The sequence below is a fragment of the Natrix helvetica genome, assembly GCF_964273705.1.
Source record: "Natrix helvetica genome assembly, chromosome: 4".
NCBI lineage: Eukaryota > Metazoa > Chordata > Lepidosauria > Squamata > Natricidae > Natrix > Natrix helvetica.
In genome coordinates this window covers 130668510-130677371 of record NC_138550.1, presented here as the reverse complement: position 1 = coordinate 130677371, position 8862 = coordinate 130668510, and positions in this window count along the sequence as shown.

The following is an 8862-nucleotide window of genomic DNA, read 5'->3' as shown; positions in this document are numbered from 1 at the left end:
TCATCACTCCTAATATATAAAATACACGCAGCCATTGTATACATCATTAACATTCCTTCCTTGGCCCAATTTTCTTTCACATTTCCCTCCAACTCTCCTATGGTTTTCTGCACAATATATCATACAGACCACAGTAAAATAAACTGCTATAATGGTGAGGAGGAATTACTTCTGCACCTTTGAATCAGGAAGGAAGCTCAATTTGACGCCAATAAAAACATTTTCCCACTGCTAATAGTTTCTAGACAGGGTGGATTTTATCAGAACTGCAACTACAAATTCATTTCCAATACTAATTTGTACCTCAGCTATACTTTAAGTGTATCAGCTCTCTAATTTTTTAAATTACATTTCCAGCTAAAAATAAGCTGAATCTGCACAATATGTGAAGTTAAGTTAAAAATAAGTCCAATACTTATTTGTTAAAAATAAGTCAAATATGATTTAATGATATAGGAATCATGCCGCTGCCTTTACATATTAGGTCAACTAGACCATATTATTAAGCGATCAAATGATTTGAGCGTATCAAGTTATGGGAACCTATACATGGTGGTTTGCTAATCCAGGTTAGTGTGGTTGAGCCCAAACATGACTGTCAGTAAATGCAAAAAACCCTATGTTTTTAAATACTTTTTAAATTTTTTATTCAGAACTACAATTTTTTTAAAAAAGAAATTGTTTACAGAAAACCAAAAAAAACCAAAAATGTGCATTAAAAAAGATGCAAACACATACATACATTACCCCCCCTCCCCAGTTGAAAATTGGTAGATATATTGCAATGATATTAGTTTCCCATCCCTTGAGAAACAGGCTCAAAACGTTTAAATTTCTAATTCCATTTGAAAATTATTGACCGGTTAACTGTCTACTACATTAATAACAAAATAGTGAGCAGGTAGAATAACAGAGAACAAGATTAAAATTTCAAAATCCTGTCTTAACAAACATTATCAATTCACATGTGGTTTCCAAAAATAGATTGATGTGCTGATGGAAAAAGAATTGGAACATGAAATTAACATGGACTGGAGTTACTTTGCTCCATTCAATCCTAAATCCAACTAGTAAAAAGGATTAAATGCCTATCACTGCTAATCACCATAGCTCTGATTCTGTTTATATATGCATGATATGTGTCTTCCTCAAGATCATGCTCTCTACCAGAAGCCTGAGAGTTTGAGGGTTCTACACAGTATTTTAGCTGTTTCATGCTAAACTGAACTAACTGTTCTAGGCAAAGAAATGCTGTTCCTAGGATCTATTGGAACTACTCTGCCCATTTAAGAATCACAACCCAGAATACTCCTATCACCACTAGCACCACTTTGGCATTTACTTTTCACAACCTCTCTAGCCCCTCTTTCAGCCCCTGATATTTCTCCAACTTCTCATACTCTTTCCTCTTGCTGTTAATACATTTGTCACCATTGTTGTCTTTTGGTCCTTGTCTACTATCACAATGTGTACTAGGTTGTATAGTATATGTCCTTAATCTGGTAGTAAGTGCTATGAGCTTTTGTTTATCAGTGTCCAGGGATACAGATGTAGGCAGGTCATTGCATTTTTTTCAGTAGCCAAGTCTTATCCTTAATCTCCACACCCTTTTGCAGTTCTACCTGATGACTAACATTGCTTTCATCTTAGCTTCCAACCTAATTTTCAGGGATGGGTCGGAGCTGTGTATTTCTGTTCCTCTTGGTTGTATAGCCAAACATAATATAGGATGTACCAGTTCATTGGTTTGAGATAGTAGTGGTAGTAGTCACTGTCAGAAGGGCCTGTATTGGTATCTTCTAGTGTACTATCTGATAGAAGTTTCCCACTGAGCCTAATTGGTATTAATAGTTGACTGTAGCTAGTTATTCATGATCATAACCCACATATCAGCTGCTGTGCTCTGAAATGAAAGGAGTTGCAGTGGCTTTCCAACTTCAATGTTTGCTGCACAACCAGTTGTTTTACTAGAAAGGATCCATGTTAGGTACACTATATCAACTCAATAGCTCAATCATATTTTGTGAAATAGATTTCTTGTATCTTTGTAATATTTTAGGAAATTGTTTATCATGAATTCCCATGAATAAAATTTGTTGTAACTTGATCACTAATCAAATATACTGAAATAGACTGTTAGCAGTTTACAAAGGAGGCTTTGTCAATTGATCCTCATGAATCCCCCAGAATTATGGGCCAAGCAGTTGGAAACACTATCTAAATATCCCTCCATTTACATTCAAAAGATTAACCCACCTAAGAGCTTGAAAAGATTCAAGAGACAGCAAACCTAATAAGGAAAACTCACTAGCATGTCCATTATAATACTTCTTATTGGGTTTAGCGATATTGCATGAAACTAGAAACTAGTGAAAACAACTGGCTATTTGCTATGTGTGTACAGTATTTAATTATTGTTAGAAAAGGAATAAAGGGGAGAAATAATTCTGTAATGCCATTTTCAAGTAAGCCATATAAAATATTCTTTAAAAAGTAAATACTTGACTATAAGGAAAATTGTAACTGGTTACAGCCTTCCTGCTGGTAAGACATTTTATTTATTGAAGACATTTGTATGCTGCCCATCAAATGTACAGAACTGAGAAAGACTTTATGAAATTTGCAATTGCTGGATGATCAGCTGAAATGTAGCAATATTATTTTCCCTTCCTTTTACAACCATGTTGAATTAAATCACTGAATCTAATTATCATATTTTGAACATTTTAGAGTATTTTGAAATTTAAGGGGAAAAAACAGGGTATATATATTTCAAATATTTCCTTCAAAAAGGATAGGTCTATATTTATAAAGAGAGATAGTGAGAGAGAGCCATTTGCAATATGTACACTGTAAAAGTTGGTTTATATTTGGAAAATCATTGTAAAGGATAAAGTCAAAGTTCTTTTCTCATAGCTCCAAAAGAAGCACAATTAAAATAGAACATAATTTAGGAATCTGCTCAGGGATGGGCTGCTGGGGGTTCGCAGGAGTTTGAGAGAACTTCTAGCTACGATTCTGTGCAGTTCAGAAAACCACCAACTCCCACTCCCGGCCAGTGGTGTAGCGTGGGGGATGCAGGGGGGGCCGCCCGCACCGGGCGCAACATCTGGGGGGGGGCGCTCGCACTCGCAGCTCTCTGCCCCTGCCTGGCTCACTCACTCTCTCTCACTGCAGTGCTGGCTGTGCGAATCCGATCCGAGCCGCCGGGTCGCTGCCCACTGTGGAGGGGTGTGTGTGCCAGCAGTGGCGTAGCATGGGGGGTGCAGGGGGGCCGGCCGCATTGAAAGGGGGCACGCTGGTCATTCTGCATTGAAAGGGGGCACGCGGGTTAGAGGGCGCAAATTATTTGCCTTGCCCCGGGTGCTGACAACCCACGCTACGCCACTGCTCCCGGCTGGCCTCTCCCTTCCCAGGAGTCTCCAAGTGGGCCATTTTGGATGCAGGTAAGTGCAGGGTGTGCAAAGAGGCTCAGGAAGGATAAAAAACGGGCCTACCTGAAGTTCAGGAAGGTTGGAAATGGCCCTCCAGAGGCTGGGGAGGTCGTTTTTGCTCAAGGAAAGCCTCCGGCGCCTGAGGAGGGCAAAAAACGAGCCCCCCACACCTTGGTGCAGAAGGCCGACTAGGCCACGCCAACCATGGACACACCCACACAGCAACCAGCTAGAGAACCCCTTGCTAAAAATTTTGAAGCCCACCCTGAATCCGCTATATTTCCACACTTTGTGAAGACCCTAAAATGGTTGGGGTAGAACCCTATGTACCATATTGCACTGTTGTCCTAAGATTACATCTATCTCACTTCTCTCCTTCCTTCCTTCCTTCCTTCCTTCCTTCCTTCCTTCCTTCCTTCCTTCCTTCCTTCCTTCCTTCCTTCCTTCGCAATGTGAAGAAAATGATCCTGCCTCCATTAGCATCATTGGACAGTTTCCTTCATTTTACAGTTTCAAAAAAGAGAGATCACTTGAAATTATATCGCTCTTTCTTAAGTACCTCCTATATACTTGCCCAACCTGGATGCTTAAAAGGATTGAAGGTAAGTGCTTTTCTTTCTGTTTTTGTAACTTTAGGCTTGGTAAACTCATTTTGCAATTGGGCAGGTAAGGCAGAATGAGCGGGTCCGTCTTTTCTCTGATTGAGGGACTCTGGACTCTGACCGTTGAACTGGGAATTGAGGTGCAATAAATAAGAACGCAAATGGGCGCTGACTCTGTCTATAGGACAACAGTAATCCCAGTCTTTAATTACAGATTGAAGATCCTCTCGATGGAACCTAATATACTATCAAAAATGTTACTTGAAAAACAGATGAGTACACTTCAGCCTGTCGCATGATCAATCAACTTCTCCAAATTATCTTATATTTTGGCTTCTCAACATAATATTTATCTCTAGTCAGATTCTAGACTGAGGCGATATTCAAACAAAGGCTTTTTGATGTTAATTCTCAAACTGATATTGAGTTACTTGCAAATATCACGTGTTGAAATGGCTAGCCAAAAATAAAATGAAGTTTCAAACAGAAAAATACTTGACAATAAGTTTGACTCAATACCATAGAATAGTCCTCACTGGAACAAGGTTCGATCAGTTGGATTCTATGGTCAAATATAGACAATTCCTTGAAGTACTATATTTTGAAAGACACTGTGTTTATGGAGCATCAGAAAGAGAAGATGATGCACATTCAATTGTCAATTATATGCCTCAGCAAGGGTTTAGTAATTATAGATGCTACCCAGTGGTGGGTTTCAAATTTTTTTAGAACCTCTTCTGTAGGTATGGCCTGCGTTATGGCTTGCTGGCCATGTGACTGGGTGGGAGTGGCTTGCTGGCCATGTGACTGGGTGGGAGTGGCTTGCTGGCCATGTGACCGGGTGGGAGTGGCCAACTTGTAAAATCTGGTGAAACTCACTTAACAATGCTCTTGCTTAGCAACCAAAATGTTGGCTCAGAAATTCTGGCATTTGAAGCACGCAAGTCTTAAAGCTGTCAAGTTACAAGACCCTTACACCCCAACCCTTTAGAAAAAAAACCTCAGGGGTGTTCAAACTTGACAGCTTTAAGACTTATGGACTTCAACTCCCAGAATTCCTTCACTCTTCATCTTGATGATGTGCGGATAGGCAGGGGGAGGGAGCTGGAACCGGTTCTAAATGGCACTGTAGATTTGTGGAACTTCTTCTATAGAAGAGGTTAGAACTGGCAGGAACCCACCCCTGATACTATCTGACAGAAACAGTATACTGAGATTCTAATAAAAGATTGTCTCTGAAGATTTTCTTCAGAGCACAAATATAGAAGTAGTCACTAGAACTGTTAAGTTTATAGTCAGGGCTGTCTAACAGGGAACACATTTTATAGAACACGTTGGGATTGCATGTGAAAGTGATGAATTCACCTAAACCACACTGTTTTTGGACATTCATATTCATTTTACTATACGTCTTTGTATTCTATTTTATCTTTATCTTACCTTACTATATTTTATACTATTTTATATCACTGCAGTCTATTCAATCTTACTGTGTAATACCATATCTCATTATATTATATTTTACTGTGGATGATGCTGATGCTTTTATGTGGTCAGCTAACTAATCAATAAAGTGCTTTTGTACTGTACTGAATTCTAGTAGAACTGTGTAGCCTGGCAAAGATGCAGACAGCGTCATAACAAAATGAGAAATGAAGTTATGTTAATTAATGTATTTGGTTTTCCCACACAATCACATTAAAACCTACATTAAAAAGATTTTAAGGGTCATGCCCAAATATGGATTGTCACTTGCAATTCTGTGGTTTCCTATACATGTCTTATGCATTTCAAGTTGTGAACATCCTGACTTGGATTTAAGTTTAATTTAGAAACCCAGTACATTTTGCTCCAAATTCAAGATTGGAAACATTACACCTGAGATTCATTCCTAGGAAATTAAAGTAATGGATCCTATTGGCTAATAGGAACTGTCTTTTCAATTTTGGGGGGGAAGCCAATTCATCTTTGGAGTTAGATCAGTATACAAGGATTACTAAATTATGCTGTTCTTTGAAATTCTTAAGTATTCCTATTTATTTCTATTGTCTTACCGATAACATCGTAGAGAGAGGAACAAATGATAAATTTGCCATCTTAATAGCTTATTGCAAGTGTTGCTCCCTTCATTAAAAATGTGACAGGGGTACCTATTTTTAAGACCATCAGTATGTAAATAACTGAAGTACATGAATAGTGTTTGACCCATAAATGTTTGGTATCATCACCTTGGTTCAGTTGGAGATTACCATTGCTATCAGTCTATTCCCCATTAAAAGTTGATCTTTGTGCATAGCACAGATGTTTGCAGTGCCTCAATTTCCATTTACACTGGTAAACATTAGCATTAGAAACATTGGAATCAAATAGGGCACTTGAATGCCAAATGATTTTCTCCTTCACTATTATAACAATTAACCCTGACCAAGAAAGGCAAGAGTAGCAAATACATTCAGGATTATTTCAAAGGGTTGCGTATAAAACCATTTGAGTAATTAGGCCAGCAATTTCAAAAGATGACCCATTAGAGAATATAACTTTTTTTCTATTAGAATAGTACAAAACAGAAGGCATCCCTGTTAAATAAAATTTTAGTACAATCCATTATTAAAATAGAGCAACTGAGAAGTTTCAGCAGAAGTCTTACTAGGCAGATAGAAGACCATGTTTCCACTGATGAATATATCAGATATTTTAGTACAATGGCTAGAAGACCTGTTATCGAAAAGAGTTCTGTTGAATCATGTCCATCAGTGGTGGGTTTCAGCTTTTGCTACTGCTGGTTCGCTCAGGGACACGTTTTGGGCATGTGCGTCCTTGATGCATGCAATGCGAGCATGCACAGTAGTAAAAAATGCTTCTGCGCATGCACAGAAGCAAAAAACAAGATGGGGTGCCTATGGCACCACCTATAGAAATAGTTCAGGGGAGTGGCAGGCCAAGTTACTACCTAATCGGCCGAACCGGTCCGAACCAGTAGGGACCTACCTCTGATCTCCATACATCTTGCTATTTCATTTCTTAATGAATATCTAACTATCTTCTTTATCCAGCATGCTATTCCATTTCTTGGCTGATTATATATTTAAAGGACACAGTGACAGAAAATTACAATTTCTTCATATATTTTTACTTTAATTTGTTCAAACAATTACAGAAGCAGGGTAAAAAGAAAATATTTAGGCAATTGGGTCTAGCTCTTCATTTAGTCCAGGAATCCAAATTTACACATCCCCAATGGTACTCTTTATTGTAAAGTAAGGTGACCAGACGTCCTGCTTTTGGCGGGACAGTCCCGATTTTTAATAATTTGTCCCGCGTCCCACAGCATTTTTTAAAAGTCCCAATTTTTGGTAAGGTGCGCAGCTGTGCAGGTGGCAAGAAAACACTGCACAGCAGTTTGCAACTGCTCTGGAAGCAGGGGAGGTCCTTTGCAGGTGGCTAGAACTGGCCGCCCGCAAGGACCTCCCTGGACTTGTTTTGATGAGCGTGAGGTAACTGACGTTAGTTTGTGCCGGCTGCGTCCGCTCAAACTATTGTCAGTCGCCCCGTATTCAGCTAAGCAAGCCTGGGGAGGTCCTTTGTGGGCAGCCAGTTTTAGCTGCTTGCGCCTGGCACTGCGGCTGAAGTGAACCCCCAAAGCCCCCGCCGCCACTAGAATAATTGCTGCTGCTGCCTCCTCCTCCTCCAACAGCACCACCACATTTGCTGCCTGATGCTGAGGCTGAGATGAAGCCGCCAAAGCTCCCGCTGGTGCTCTGAGCGGAGGGGGAGGTGCCGCCGCCGCTGCCATGGGCAGAGGCACCAGCAGGAGCTTTGGCAGCTTCACCTCAGCCACAGCGCCGGGCAGCAAATGTGGTGGTGCTGTTGGAGGAGGAGGAGGAGGAGGAGGCAGCAGTTATTCTAGTGGTGGCAGGGGCTCGTCGGCATCTTCAGCGGCAGCCCTGTCCCTCGGTGAAAAAAACTGAAGATGGAGCAGATCCACGCAGATGATGTCGCTGCAACATGACTGGAGGAGGAATTCTGGGAGTTGAAGTCCACAAGTCTTAAAGCTGTCAGGTTTGAAGACCCCTGGGGTTTTTTTCCCTAAAGGGTTAGGGATGCAAGGATATAGACCAAATTTTTAATCAAGAACCCCCACCCCCCGGTCGATGGTGTCCCACTTTACCAATGTTAAAATCTGGTCACCTTATTGTAAAGGCAGGTTAAAGACTGTGATGAAGATATTTAATTTGATTCCACATTCCCAATAAAAGATTATCTAGTTTCTGCTTGAATACACTCAGTGAAAAATAGTTTACCAACTTTCTGGATAATTGGCTTTGCCATATAACTGCATTTACTATTAGAAACTAATCCATGGTATTGTGCTCAAATCTTCCTTTCTATAATTTAGATCAGGGGTGGGTTTCAAAAATTTTTACTACCTATTCTGTCGGCGTGGCTTGGCGGTCATGTGATTGGGTGGGCATGGCCAATTTGATGTCACTCACCAGGAGATGTTATTGATTGGGTAAAATATGGTGAAGCTTACTTAACAACGCTCTTGCTTAGCAACCAAAATTTTGGGCTCAATTGTAGTCATAAGTCAAGGACTATCTCTGCCTTCCTCTGCATGGCAGCCTTGTCCTAGTAAACCTCTTCTCTTTTCTGGCAATTTTCTTCTCTGTTAGAGGCACCAAAATAATCCAGACAATGAAAGGTTTCCTGCTGCAGCAGGGGGCTGGAGTAGATGACCTCTGAGTAGCTTCTAGCCCTAAATTGCTGTGCTGTTTTCTTTCTTTCTTTCTTTCTTTCTTTCTTTCTTTCTTTCTTTCTTTCTTTCT